At 44.8% G+C, this 15,479-nt stretch overlaps 2 protein-coding genes across 5 annotated transcripts in view; one reads left to right on the top strand and one right to left on the bottom strand.

The window, feature by feature from the left end:
* MARCHF2 (membrane associated ring-CH-type finger 2) overlaps nt 1–15,479 on the bottom strand; it is a 77,891-nt gene that overhangs the window by 58,203 nt on the left and 4,209 nt on the right. The window contains exon 1 of one of the 4 annotated variants that reach the window (XM_050933819.1): nt 1,372–1,476. The exons of the other annotated variants lie outside the window; for them this stretch is intronic. The gene's annotated coding sequence lies outside the window, so the exon portion shown is untranslated. Of the gene's footprint in view, nt 1–1,371; nt 1,477–15,479 lie in introns of those variants that run through there. 4 annotated transcript variants of the gene reach the window in all.
* The window catches only part of LOC127040025 (potassium voltage-gated channel subfamily V member 2-like), a 346,324-nt gene continuing 340,148 nt past the window's right edge, over nt 9,304–15,479 (top strand). The window contains exon 1 of the mRNA XM_050933762.1: nt 9,304–9,317. The gene's annotated coding sequence lies outside the window, so the exon portion shown is untranslated. The remainder of the gene's footprint in view (nt 9,318–15,479) is intronic.

Consider the following 15,479-nt stretch of genomic DNA (forward strand, 5'->3'; position numbering starts at 1 on the left):
TCTTGGAGGGCACTCCTTCGCCCTTGCAAAGGGGGAGCTGCCATTCTACCTCTCTTATCACTACTCCGTCGACCTTCCTGTCCTCCTCTCCAGCCCACCCTGTCTTCTTTACTCTCATCCCCCTCTAGGCTCACTAACAGTGTCCTGCCTCCAGTCTATGTTTACCTGCCCCCACATTTTCACTTCCTTTCCAATACTGCACCTTTCACATTTTCCATCTGTCGCCCCTACTCCTCTGCACCTCCTAAGCTGTATTCTGCTTCTTTTCAGTCTGCCTTCCACAAACCCCTGGATCTCCACACCCCTGCACTCCTTCAATTTCCTCCATAGCTGTCAAGTTTTGTTCTGCTCCATGTGTTTTATTGTGTGCAAATTAAAAAACTAATTTCCATATGTGCAAATAAATTGCTTAAACAATAAGCTTTCAGTCAATAAATCCTGCCACAAACACTGGCAGGTTAGGACACAGAATAGCATAAAATGTGTCAGGCATGGCTGGTGTAGATGAGAGGTTGTTCAAAGGGGTGGGTGGTTGCTGGGACAAGTCAGTGTTTGGCAGCTGACTGGCATATCCAGGAAGGGCTCTGGACCTATGAGAGATCCTGAAATAACCGATTACACTGAAGTGAAATTGTTTTGCTTTCAAATCTCTGCACTATGGAAGTCAGCCAGGACCATGAACCAGCATAGTTTTATAGTCACAGCTGGGCCTAAATCAGACTAAAACAAAGAAAAATAATAGAGAGACTGTTACCTGGTTACATGTTTGGCTGAACATGCAGAGAAAGAATGAGAGCACGACTATTAAGGAGATTCTAAGAAGACTTATTCAGAAGATTAAAAATGGAATAACTTGTTTGGATGAACTTTCCTTTTCAGGAATTTACACCACCTTTAGTAAGTCCCCCACAGTGGAAAACTGTATCTTTCAGAATGGCTCTGTTGCCTTTGAACAGATCTAGGAGCAAATCCGCATCTCTACCTGACTTCCCTTTGGTAGGCAACAACAGTTAGCAAAGGGCTCCCTCAATTCACAGAAAGTCTTGTGTGTTAATCATATTCTGAGTAATTCATAAATAATTCATTTACTCGCTGTCCTCATAAACACACACACACCTCTGGTTTACTGATCAATCCACAAGAACCTCATTTGAGCATTACTGGAAAATGTCGGACACCAAAGGCCCTCAATAGGGAACTCATGAACAGTTTTCTAACATTTCTGATTTGAATTGTTTAGCAAAACTATTTTTGGACAGCTATCTAGAGACCTATCTTCCTGCACCACTGCCCAACCAATTCCCACTGAATTCAACAGGAGCCCTTTCACAGACTTTAATGTGAACTGGATTTGGCTTTCACTCAACTCACCTCTACCTCTTGACAGACTGCATCTGGGACTAGAAGTATATGTCTTTAACATTCTCTTGCTCTCTTTTTTTTTTTTTTCTTTTAAAAGAGAGACACAGGATCTCCCAGAGTATAAAGAAGCAAAAAGTAAATCCCATCATAGATAATATCATTTACATGATTATCAAACCAGCTGCTTTGCAAATAATAAAAATGCATTCTTTTAAGTTCTTAAAATCTATTTTACCTAAATGGGTGAAAAATGTATGCTCTTCCTGGAAAGGTCAGTTAGAGTTGCTCAGCCAAGACACGTGTTTTTTTGTTTTAAATCGGGAGAAAAATGCCCCTTTGTGCATTTGCACAAGACCCTGTACTCCCTCCTAACATCCTGAGGATATTTAACACTGCATTTCTTCCATGTTCTGCATCTTGCAGAAATACATGCAGCACAGAATCTTCCCCACTCCCCTGCCTCTATTCTGTGCTGCAGGGGAATCGACACACACTACAGTCTGTCAGGAAATGGCCGGTTACAAAATATTTGGGATTTTCCCAACATGGTTCATGGCAGGGTGTAGCCTGAAGTCACTGCTTTAATATGTATCTGACTAATGCCGTCCAATAAACGGAAAGGAAAAGCAGTTAGTATTTCGCAGTTACAGTTAGTGGGGAAATAACTGAAGTCCAAAGAGAACATCTCCAGTGCACTCCAATTCCAATTCCATACACAGGTGAACATGTTGCATGCAAAGCCAAGTTTATCCCTTTCCTGACTTCCTAAGGACCTCAGCCTCCTCTACACACTCACTCTCCTCAAGAATTTTGACAGCTCGTCATACCCAAACCCAATCCTATCATGGGAACACCAAGGAGCAAGAGCCAGGGGTGAGTGACAAGTCCTGTTTTCAAAAAAAAAACACACCCTCCTTTTCAGTCACCCATAGCTTTCTCTAACAGCCCTTAGCAGCTGGAATTTTCCATGCTCATTGTCTGCCCAGAGATTTTTTTTTTTTAAGCTTACAAAATAAGATCTCTTCAGCTGTTCTGTGAGGGTGAATAAAGGTCTCCACAGTGTTACAGATGGGAGTTTCGTATACTCAACACTTGAACAGATCTGCAGCAAAACTGGCTTGGTTTGTAGAGCTCCCTCAGATTTTACAAAGGCTAAACCATGTGTGTTAGAAATTCAGCTTAGCAGTGCGAGTTATGCCGAGGATTTCAGAATTCTCACACATATACAGTGAGATTAGGTGGTTCTCAGATAAGTCCTTTTTGTTTATTAATTTTATTGCAAAGCTGTTTGAGGCAGGGACCGAGCTTCCCTTTGTACAGCACCCAGCACACTGTAAGAGCCACTGTGAACAGACCACCAGTAATTCTTCTCCTCCTACCCCCACCCCACTTTACCTGGATGCAGTTCTTCTGTATTTTGGGAGTGGAGAGTGCTACCTTAGTGCATCGATACTAGAAACAAACTCTACGTTCAGGCAATGTTACAGTGGTGATTAGTGGCCAAATCCTGCTTGCCTTACTCATTTGATCAGTCCCATTTGTGTGAATAAAGCAAGCAAGATTTGACACCTGAATACAATAAAGTAGGGAAATGTTTAAGCTCCAGTAACATTAACTCACCCAGCACACTGTAAGAGTCACTGTGAACAAACCACAAGTAATTCTTCTCCCCCTACTGCATGGTGTCACTATAGAGCAGAGTCAAGTGCCTTAATTGTGCACTTCCCTACCTCAATATGCTTGGATAGCTTTGAAGTTAAACCATAACTGGATTTCCTGATGCTTGTGTTTTGGAATAATTACAACTAACCTTTTTTTTTTTTATCCTAAAATACTGGTAATTTCATAAAATCTCTGCTCTCGACCTTAAACTCCATCTTAACACGGTTTAATTCAAGAATACACTACAAAGGGCTGCACTTTTTGCTGCAGTGTGACAGTAGGAGCGCTGCACACACACACACACACACACACACACACACACACGGTACAGAAGATAAAAATCAGACTCTGGTGAAAGTCAAATTCTAGAGATTCTTCCACAGACCCCTGTGCCTTTGGGTTTCTGAAGAGGGGAAGGCTGTTTTGAAATGGTCATCACCACCTCCCACCCTGTGCAACTGATGGAGCTGGGGTAGTTCCAGGCAGGTTCTCATAAAACCATGTTTTTGCAGATTCCTATAGCAACCTGTTGCCATGTACATTCTGGGGTGAGGAGATTTTGGTTCATTCCTCTTTCTTATTCCAGCATGTGCACATGTGTGTATTTCCAGACAGTCCTATGGTCACAAAGCTTCAGAACTGGTTTAACCCAACTACAAACACTGGTCCCAAACTGCTGCAGAGAGTTTTATGGGCTGTGATTAATGATTCAGGGGCATAGCTTCAACAAGCTGTTCTCGTGCTTCAGCAACATGATTCATCTGGCTTAACCCACAGCATCATACTCTGAAAGCATTTGAAGAAATATCTGGCCGCGCCCAACACACATTTTAATACGTCTTTTAAACTTTGTTACAAACATGTACTCAGTAACACACAAAGGAGGGATCCCCATCAGGAGATTACTACAGTGAAACAAAAATGGAAGTTGCAGGAAAATACACCTGGAATTTTCAGGTCTCCGGACACTGGTTAACTCAAACTCATAAGAATAGTACGGACCTGGAATGAGCATGCAATTGAGGAGAGCCCTTTCAGTATGAAGATAATAGTTCTATAGTGCTTTATGACATCAATCCAGCCAATCAAGCTCAGGACAATAACTTACATTTGTACAGCAGCTCTCAGCCTGAAGGATCTCAAAGCATTTTACAAGTTCTGCAGAGCACATGCATGGGGTAATCACTCACCAGGCCACTTCTAGATTTTCTGGCTTGTGTTTATTTAATGCAACACCAAAGGTTGAGAATCTAAATGCACGAAAGTCAGAACCTTTACGGAGTTAAGATTCCCATCATTAACTCACCTCTTTAGGCACTGCTTCATAGCAGTAAGTCACAGATGGATAGAGCTGACCCAAAGATCACTGAAGCCAAGGGAACAAGTCTCCCACTGACTCAGTATACTTTTTATCAAGCCTTAGCTAAGGAAGAGGCTGTGCCAGCACACCTTGCAGGCTAGAAAGGCAATGCTCACAGACTTAATGCCATAAGCTACTATATTTTTTCAGCAGGGCTATTTGCCTCACTCATGGAGTGAAATTTCAAATATTCATAACAAATTACTCCAAAATTAGCTACATGACCTTCTGAAGAGACAGCAAGCACTTTAGGGCAGGAACTGTCACTTTCTACGTGTTTGTATATTGCCCAGCAATCTGGCCTGGCTGGCTTCTAAGAGCTGCCACAGTGTTAGTGTTAAATAGTAATAAAATTAAGCCTGCCTATCTTGCAGCGGGGACAGATGACTACAACTTGTAGTTCCTAGACAGGCCACTTTAGAGAGACGTTCCAGAGAATGTTTGAAGACTTGGTTTATTTATACTGTTGTCAGGCTTTAAATGAGCTTGTTTTCCAAACACAGAGGAAGACAGTCTTCCATAGAGAGTACAGTCTTAAAAAGATTAGAAAAACTAACTTGTCAAGCTCAAGGCTTGGCAGGATTTGATTTGTATTGTATTTCAGTTTTTATGGGCAATATTGATCATTTATAATCAATACATTTTGTTACCAAACAATTTGAATCTTATATTTAGATATATTTTCCAAATTAGACTGAAGTAAAGTATTTCATTTACTTGATTTCAATTGTCTTTGTTTCTGGAAACTAGCAGCTGCCTGCAGGTTGCAGTGTATTTTACCACTGCACTGTCACAGAGCTTGTAGTGCATATTTACACAAAGCGCTCTCTTTTGCTCTTCAGTTTGGAGCCTACTGTGTATTCACACAGTGTATGCTTATTCCATAGAGGGAAGAGATTTTCTTGAAATGACCTTATATTGATATTGGTGGATACAGCACAACCTTATCCCTGGATCAGTTTTTTGGGGTACAGTCCAAATTGATAAATACTTACATTTACTAATTAAAACTGCACCAAATGGAAACTGTCTCACCACAAGAACTACGCTGTCATTACTATGGTTCCATAATAATTTCAAAACAGTTACAAGAAGAACAGGAGTAATTGTGGCACCTTAAGAGACTAACAAATTTATTTCAGCATAAGCTTTCGTAAGCTACGAAAGCTCATGCTGAAATAAATTTGTTAGTCTCTAATGTGCCACAAGTACTCCTGTTCTTTTTGCGGATACAGACTAACACGGCTGCTACTCTGAAAACAGCTACGGTTAACTAATTATTGTAAGTGAATCAGACCTATGGTCTTCTCTTTGCATAACACTATTTAGACGCTGATAGGCCTTCATCGTCATAAAACATGAGCAGAGTATTGTTCAGTTGTCCAATCACGTTCACACACCTGTAGTTAATATTTTTACATTTTCCCAACATAGTAACACATATGCAACAGAATGTTAGGCTCCATTAGGAAAGGGACAGATAAGACAGAAAATATCATAATCACAGGTGCCGACATCTCTTCTTTCCCATGGATGCTTGACCCCCCTCTCCCTCCGCCCCTGCTCCACTCCTTTCACAAGGCCCTAGCCCAACCCCGGCCCTGCCCCGCCCCCATTCCAACCCCTTCCCCAAAGTCCCCGCTCAAATTCCACCTCCTCTCTGCCCCTATTCCAACTCTTTCCCCAGATCCCTGCCCCAGCCCTGCCTCTTCTCTGCCTCCTCCCCGAGAGCACCACGTTCCTGCTCCTTCCCTCCCTCCTGGAGAGTGCTGACGCTGCCAAACAGCAGTTTGGCAGCGGCTAGGCGGGAAGTGCTGGGAGGTAGGCAGAGGAGTGGGGACGCAGCGCGCTCAGGGGAGGGGGAGGAGGTGGGGCGGGGCATAGAATATCAGGGTTGGAAGGGACCTCAGGAGGTCATCTAGTCCAACCCCCTGCTCAAAAGCAGGACCAATTCCCAATTAAATCATCCCAGCCAGGGCTTTGTCAAGCCTGGCCTTAAAAACTTTTAAGGAAGGAGATTCTACCATCTTCCTAGGTAACCCATTCCAGTGCCTCACCACCCTCCTAGTGAAAATGTTTTCCTAATATCCAACCTAAATCTCCCTCACTGCAATTTGAGACCATTACTCCTTGTTCTGTCATCAGGTACCACTGAGAACAGTCTAGATTCATCCTTTTTGGAACCCCCTTTCAGGTAGTTGAAAGCGACTATCAACCCCCCCCCCCCCCGCATTCTTCTCTTGTGCAGACTAAACAATCACAGCTCTCTCAGCCTCTCCTTATAAGTCATGTGCTCCAGATCCCTAAACATTTTTGTTGCCTTCCGCTGGACTCTTTCCAATTTTTCCACATTCTTCTTGTAGTGTGGGGCCCAAAATTAGACACAGTGCTCCAGATGAGGCCTCACCAATGCCAAATAGAAGGGAATGATCACGTCCCTTGATCTGCTGGCAATGCCCCTACTTATACAGCCCAAAATTCCATTAGCCTTCTTGGCAAAAAGGGCACACTGTTGATTCACATCCAGCTTCTCATCCACTATAATCCCTAGGTCCTTTTATGCAGAACTGCTTCCTAGCCATTCGGTCCCTAATCTGTAACAGTGAATGGGATTCTTCCATCCTAAGTGCAGGACTCCACACTTGTCCTTGTTGAACCTCATCAGGTTTCTTTTGGCCCAATCCTCTAATTTGTCTAGGTCTCTCTGTATCCTATCCCTACCCTCCAGCGTATCTTCCACTCCTCCCAGTTTAGTGTCATCTGCAAACTTGCTGAGCATGCAGTCCAAGCTATCCTCCAGATCATTAATGAAGATACTGAACAAAACCAGCCCCAGGACCAACACTTGGGGCACTCTGCTTGAAACCGGCTGCCAAATAGACATGGAGCCATTGACCACTACCCCTTGAGCCCGACGATCTAGCCAGCTTTCTATCCACCTTATAGTCCATTCATCCAGCTCATGCTTCTTTAACTTGCTGGCAAGAATACTGTTTATCAAAAGCTTTGCTAAAGTCAAGGAATAAACACATCCACTGCTTTCCCCTCATCCACAGACCCAGTTATCTCCTCATAGAAAGCAATTAGGTTAGTCAGGCATGACTTGCCCTTGGTGAATCCATGCTTACTGTTCCTGATCACTTTCCTCTCCTCAAAGTGTTCAGAATTGATTCCTTGAGGACCTGCTCCATGATTTTTCCAGGGACTGAGGTGACACTGACTGGCCTGTAGTTCCCCAAATCCTCCTCCTATCCCTTTTTAAAGATGGGCACTACATTAGCCTTTTTACAGTCATCCGGGACCTTCCCCATTTGCCATGAGTTTTCAAAGATAATGGCCAATGGCTCTGCAATCACAAAATGCATGAGGGGAGCTTGGCTGCTGGTGGGTGCAGTGCACCCACTAATTTTTCCCCGTGGGTGCTCCAGCCCCAGAGCACCCATGCAGTCCACACCTGTCATCACAGTACCTTCATATAAATCCATGGGATGCCCACACCTTGAATACCGAGTGACACTCTGGTCACTCCATCTCAAAAATAGATATATTAGAATTGGAAAAGGTACAGTGAAGGGCAACTAACATTATTAGGCGTATGGAACAGCTTCTGTATGAGGAGAGATTAAAAAGTTTGGGACTGTTCAACTTGAAAAAGAGATGAGTAAGTGGGGATATGATAGAGATCTATAAAATCACGACAGGTGTGGAGAAAGTTAATAAGGAAATGTTATTTACTCCTTCACATAACACAAGAACTAAGGGTCACCCAATGAAATTAAAAGGCAGCAGGTTTAAAACAAACAAAAGGAAGTACTTCTTCACACAGTGCACATTCAACCTGTGGAAACTCATTGCCTGGGGATGTTCTGAAGGCCAAAACTATAACAGGGTTCCAAAATGAACTAGATAAGCTCATGGAGGATAGGTCCATCAATGGCAATTAGCCAGGATGGTCAGGTAAAGCCTCAGTGTAATCAGTGCTGAAATGTCAAGTGTAGCCATACCCTAATAGATGTATTGGAGCATAAGCTTTTGTGGGTGAATACCCACTTTGTCAGATGCACGTAATGGAAATTTCCAGAGGCAGATATAAATATGCAGGCAAGAATCAGTCTGGAGATAACGAGGTTAGTTGAATCAGGGAGGGTGAGGCCCTCTTCTAGCAGTTGAGGTGTGAACATCAAGGAAGGAGAAACTGCTTTTGTAGCTGGCTAGCCATTCACAATCTTTGTTTAATCCTGAGCTGATGGTGTCAAATTTGCAAATGAACTTAAGCTCAGCAGTTTCTCTTTGGAGTCTGGTCCTGAAGTTTTTTTGCTGTAAGATGGCTACCTTTACATCTGCTATTGTGTGGCCAGGGAGGTTGATGTGTTCTCCTACAGGTTTTTGTGTATTGCCATTCCCAATATCTGACTTGTCTCCATTTATCCTTTTGCGTAGGGACTGTCCAGTTTGGCCCACGTACATAGCAGAGGGGCATTGCTGGCACATGATGGCGTGTAACATTGGTGGATGTGCAGGTGAATGAATTAGTGATACTGTAACTGATCTGGTTAGGTCCTGTGAGGGTGTCGCTGGTGTAGATACGTGGGCAGAGTTGGCATCGAGGTTTCTAGCATGGATTGGTTCCTGAGTAAGAATTGTTACGGTGCGGTGTGTGGTTGTTGGTGAGAATATGCTTATGGTTGGGGGGTTGTCTGTGGGTGAGGATTAGCCTGCCTCCCAAGGTCTGTGAAAGCAAGGGATCATTGTCCATTATTCATGAGACTCCAGTCAATAGAAGCAGCTACAGAAGCAACCAAACCAGGGACTGTTGCACTGGGGTGGTGGGAGGAGAGGAGGGCAAAATGGAGCCTAGACAGGAACACTCTTCCTCTGACCCACAACTGTACAGGGGAGACTGTCATACTCTGGAGGCACTAGGACCCAGGTGGTTCTTAGTTGGGCGAAAAACTGCAGAGAGGAACCAGCCAGCCAGAGGTTCTATCCGGAAGCAGCAGAAGCTGCCATAGCAGGGACAATTGGGGCAGTAAAGAACTTTCTACTGCCCTGTGCTGACAGGCTATTTGCTTCAAGCCTTCCCCTCCCTCACAGTCCCTTCACCTCAGCTTCACTCCACCCCTGCTCCTCTTCCCCTCTCCCCTACCTTGCTTGCCTTCCCATTTAGCTGACCCCTTCCTAAATAAATCCATCCCCCTGAAGATGTGGAACTAACATATCATTTGATGCCTTCATGTTGTTCCCTCTCCTGGTCCCCACTCTGTCTCTCTCTAGTCTATTTAGATTGTCACCTCTTCAGGGTAGGAACTGTCTGCTGCTTTGTTGGTACAGCACCTTGCACAATATAGGCCATTTTTTTTTGCCAGAGAAGTCATTGCTGTGACAGTCATTCAGCTTTACCCGGGAGTATCTGAAACTGCTCAGACCCGTCTGCAGAAGAAAATCATGTTTCAGTTTATTATTTGTCATATGGCAGCACTTAAAAGTCCCAACCAAGGTCAGGACCCTATTGTGCTAGATGCTGTATAAACATACAGGGACAGATTGTCCCTGCCCCAAAGAGTTTATAATCCATGGTGGTATAGGTTTCCACATGCTCCTTGGCTCACCCATGCAGCAGTAGGATCTTCCCAGGCAAACATCAGACCTTTCATCTCCAATTCCACACCCCACCCCACCCCACCTAGAGGAAAGTGACATAATTATCACACCCACCAAGGCATATTTATTATTTGTGTTGCACTGGAACCAGGAGCACCAGTCATGGACCAGGGCCCAGTTCTCTAATAAACTTTTAGCTCTGTACAAACACAGAACATGGTGGCATCTTCCCCCAGATAACAGAACTGCTTTGATCTAAGTGATGCAGAATCACGGAACCCAACTTTGTACACATATTGGCACATGGTAATGAGCTCAATCAATTGCACAATGCATCAAGTGGCCTGACTGCCACTGCTTCTTTGAGAGCTCCTGCATGACTTTCCAAGGCCACACAGACCTTGATACCTTCCCATGTCTATGAGTCACAGCCAGTTTTCCTGATTATCTGCTGCCTACTTCCTAGCTCCCACACCAGACTGGTCTCCCTTCAGATTTTTAAAGGGGTCACAGGAGCTGCTCTAGACCTTACAAGATCCATATTAGATGGCGTGTGCTGCACTAATAAGAATATAAGAACTGCCCTTCTGGGTCAGACCAAAGATCCATCCAGCCCAGTATCCTGTCTCCCGACAGTGGCCAGTGCCAGATGCCCCAGAGGGAATGAACAGAACAGGTGATCCATCAAGTGATCCATCCCCTGTCACTCACTCCCAGCTTCTGGCAAAGAGGCTAGGGACACCATTTAATGCACTAATGTTCATCGCAGGTCCTCTGATCTTCAGAAAGTCCATGGGAATTCAAAGCTGAGAGGTGGAGTTGGAATCACGGTGTGAAACTTTGGGAGCAGGATAGTAGCAGGAAGCCAACTTGTGGCAGATTTCTTGGGAGCCAGGGGGGCCATGTGGAGCTCGTGAATGGAAATTCACTCATTACTCCAAGAATAAGGGCTATGAGCTTGGGGTGGTTATACTGTATTTTTCACACATAAAGAAGTTGAATCACTGATATCAGTTCAACTTTATCTTTATAATGTAACTATACAGTCACAAACACTTTAACCCTGCAATCTTAACAGTGCATAACAAATTTATATTTTAAAGAGTTAATATTAAAGTTGTCCATAACAAACCTTACCTCAGTTCCACTTTGTGCATGTATCATGATACAAACTGCACAATCACATATTAGTTCTCGGATTCAATATTTCCTATATTTTCTTTAAATACACTCGTATAGCATCTTGTACTACCCATCTATGCCAAATTCACTGAAGGTAATTTAAAATAATGAGTACACAGAAAAACATAAGTCACGCCACATCTGCTGTATAAGAAGCAACAAACAGTATTAAGTGTTAGCATACACAGGAAATTGCCATTAACTTACAATATTAACACTTTTCATAAGCCACGTACCAATCATCTTTCATTAACACATCAGTCTTTACACAACTATTATTTAATATAGTAACCAAAGGAAAACAATTTTATGTCAGAACTATTTTGGAAAGAATTTAGTTTTCAATTTATTTACATCTGTCCTCTTAAGAATATGCCAATGACTTTTAAATCAGTAGCAAGTTGACCATATTGTACAGTACAAGGTCCCTTTGCACCAGCATTCTGCTCTGGGGGTATGTGGCTGTTCCTGTATACCTGCCCAGTCACAAGAGGCTCAGGGGGAGGGCTGAGCCCCAGATAGTCCACCCCTTCCAGGGGTTGTCAATAAACACAAACCAATTGCCCCTCAGATGTGGTAAAGTTCTCCCAACTAGGCTCACTGGCTAGTGTAAAGGCATCACAAGTGGATCCACAACAGGTCCTCCCTTCCTCCCTCCTGGGAGGGGTCACCAGGCAGTGATCAGCTGAGCAGTTTTTATCTTTAGTTAGCCCTTGCTCCAGGAGCTGAAGATTGGAGACCTACTCTTCTCACAAGTGTGCCACTGACTGGGTTGGGCTTCTCACTTTTAAGCTCTTCCTTCTAATTCTGACATCTTTCACCCTTAGACATGGACAGTGCATGAGCCCCTGCTTTGGGGAGGCTAGCCATGTGGCCCCGTCCCTTCTGCCCAAGTCCGATCCTCCCAAAGCCTGCCAGAGCCCCGAGCCCACGGCTGAAGAAGCCCCCTCTGAACAGCCCTGGTCTGCTTGCTTGACCCAGTGCCAGGCTGCTTGCTGGCCCCAACCGCCTGCTAGTATCTGGCTGGAGCTGAGCTGGCACCAGTTTTGGGGAGAGGGCAGAGTGGGCAGGGCCAGGGCTTGGCTTGGGAGAAGCTTAGCCTCCCCTGGTCTATTATACCTGATGCATTAGTTTATTAACTCTGTGTTGCCCAGTGGGGGGGTTGTACACCCCACCACACCTAGCAATCAGATCACTTATTGGGATTGACCAGGTGGTCACCTGACAAAAGGCCTGGAAGGTTAAAAAGGGCAGGATGCTCCTTCAGCTTTAGCTAGTGAAAACAGCTGAAGAGAAGAGCTGCATGTAGGGCCCAAAGCGGAAGGCTGCTCCCCTGAATAAAGAGGACCTCCAAGGACTCCCAAGGGAAGGGTGAGCTAGCTAGGGGCACTGCATTTAGGATGTTTGAGGTTTTCTAGATTATCTGTACTCTCTTATGCTTTATTTGTTAATTAAAGAGCAATGGTGTTAGACACTTTTATACAGAATTTTGTGCATGTTAAGTGTTACACCTACCACCAGCCCCCCTGAAGAGGAGAGAGACAGAAGGCTCACACCTTTGGGTGGTGTTCTCCTGTAGCTTAAACACAGCCTCTCCCAGAAGTCTGAGGCATCAGCACTGGTTCCAGGGACTGGACCGAGGAACTGCATGGTCTAAGCTATCCAAATGGGAGCACTAGACAAGGGATCTGAATCCCAAGCGTGTGCCCCGAGACCCAAGACAGGGACAATGCCTGGGCTCTGTTCAGACTCCAGATGCTAAAAAACACATGGGTATTCAATGGTAGATCCCTTCACAGCAATTTGGAGGGCTGCCAGCAAGGGGAACCCGATTTGATCTGTGGTATCTTTTCTACAAACTTAGATACACATGTATGATAGTATAAAGATAGAACATGAGATCATGCAACTGAAGATTGTTACAATGTACATGCACAACAGAAGGCTATAGTTTCATGTTCAACCTTAACATTAGCACTTCCTGAAATGAGTTCTGAACTGTGCAACACTAGTGTTCATTAACAGGTTTGTTTTGCATTTAATTAATCTGAGGATGCTCTCATGAACTGGGTAACAGCCAACCTCATTCTCTGAGCTTGTTCATCCAAGGATCATACTGATTCTTTACAAAAAAGGAAAGCCCTTTCAGTATACCTTTTAAAAAAAAAAAAGGTATAGCCACACAGTTGCCCAAGCATGTACATGCATGCTGTGACATCCGGATTAGGATACACATACATGGCATGTACCCTAAAGATGGCTTAACCGTCTCCTGCACCTACAGGAATCAGAGACTCCTTTCATCATTTGTTCCTTCTGTGGCTCCCTTTGACAGCCACGACCCCAATCTCTCCTGTGTTATTCCAGTTCAGTCCACTGTGTCCAGTGGACACAAGATCACAAGAGTCTGGGGAAGAAGAATCCATCAACTCTCTACTATGGTATCTATACTGTAGAGTCTGCATGTCACATGTGTCTGAATAAATAAAATTCAGGTAAAGTGGTTTTCTGCTCTGGTAGTCATTAGAAAGCCCATAACCCATAAGTGTATAATAAGAGTTGTTGGAGAGCTGTTCTGACTAACAGGCCTCAAAAAACAGTTGCAATCCTCTTACCTCGCAGTCTCCCCACCCAATAACCAATGTGTCCATATGACACCATGAGCTGTCCTGTGAGGAAGAGGTGCCTCTGATGTCACAAACCCATCATCCAGCTGTAAATTTGTCATTGGAGCAATGGACACAGAAAAGGAGAAGGAGCAGAGGACAGCGGTGATGGAAAGCAATAATAAACAAGTTCTCTTGGGATGGAGTACCTGCTAGTCTTACAACATGGATTTACAGATTCCAAGTGTATGAACAATCAGATGTATAAAGGGAAGACAACTATTCATGATTGTATTGGTTCTGAGCTAGAGCTGTTATGAACTTGTGATCACAGAAAAAGCCCTTTGCAGGAACTTGTAATAGGAGTGTCGGTGGGCTGGGAGGCCTAGTGGTTAGCATCCAGTCAGTTGTGGAGCAGTGGTAGGGGAGCCCAGGCCCACCCACTCCACTGGACTCCAAACCAGGGCCTCAGGAGGATCAGCAGCATTCAACCTCCAGGCACACCCTTTAAGCTACCCTCCCTGAGTCTCTCCACTTCTGGTCGCAAATAGGAAATAGAAAAATGAAGAGGAAACCAAACAGTCAGTCCCAGCATATAGACCAGGTACTTCAAGGAGGCATCTCCAACCCTTTTTGGCAGGGACCTTCCGAGTAGGTCTGTACTCCTCCCCAGCCTCCAGAACTTTCTGAGGTGGCTTTTCAACCCTGTCTGCAGCTGGAGTGTGCTCTGCACAGTTGGAGGGGCAAGGCTAGTGGGGCCCAGTACCGTCCTTTAACCCCTTCTGTCCCACTATGGGGTTTGTATACCCCATCACAGGCCTGAAGGACTGACTCCAAACAGAGCCCTTGATGGAGTTGGGGGATAATCTCTGGTAAACTTATTAACATTGGTGTAGGTTCTTTTATTGTTTTTAATAGGTTTTCACTGCAATGCTTTCATCTTAAGAATAAATGTGCTTGCTTACAAAGAACTGTGTGGTAACTTGTGATGCTGGCAGCTAAAGCCGATCATAACCTTCAGACAGAAAGCAAGGCATAGATGCTGGTCTGTTTAAGCAGTCTGGCTTGCTGGGGAAATTACAATCTAGGCAGAGAACTGTGCAGACTGGAAATACCTTAGCCAGGAAAGAGAGAGAGATGTGTCTGCCCGAGAGGTGATGGCTGAGAAGCTGGGAGCCCTCAAGGGACCACAAGAGGGGGAACATAGGTGCAATTGTACTCAGACCTTAAGGTCAGAAGGGACCATCATGATCATCTAGTCCAGTGGTCCCCAACCTTTTCGTCTGGCAGAAGCCAGATGAAGGACCACTGCGGCGGTGGAGCACCTGCCGAAATGCCGCCGAATTTCGGCGGTGCCTCTCGATGACACCGCTTGCCGTTGACAAGTGACATCATCGAGAGGCGTCCCTGCCGAAATTCAGGTGTGACGCCTCTCAATGACATCACTTGTTGGCGACAAACGTCGCCATCGAGAGGCATCCTCACCGAAATGCCGCTGAAATTCGGTGACATTTTGGTGGGTGCTCTCCCGGGGTCCAGGACACAGGCACATTAAGATGCCATGGCACCCGCGGGCACCGCGTTGGGGACTACTGATCTAGTCTGACCTCCTGCACATTGCAAAGCACAGAATCTCACCTGCCCACTCCTGTAATAGACCTAAAACCTCTGTCTGAGTTACTGAAGTCCTCAAGTCATGGTTTAAA

This window comes from Gopherus flavomarginatus, chromosome 24 (genome assembly GCF_025201925.1).
Source record: "Gopherus flavomarginatus isolate rGopFla2 chromosome 24, rGopFla2.mat.asm, whole genome shotgun sequence".
NCBI lineage: Eukaryota > Metazoa > Chordata > Testudines > Testudinidae > Gopherus > Gopherus flavomarginatus.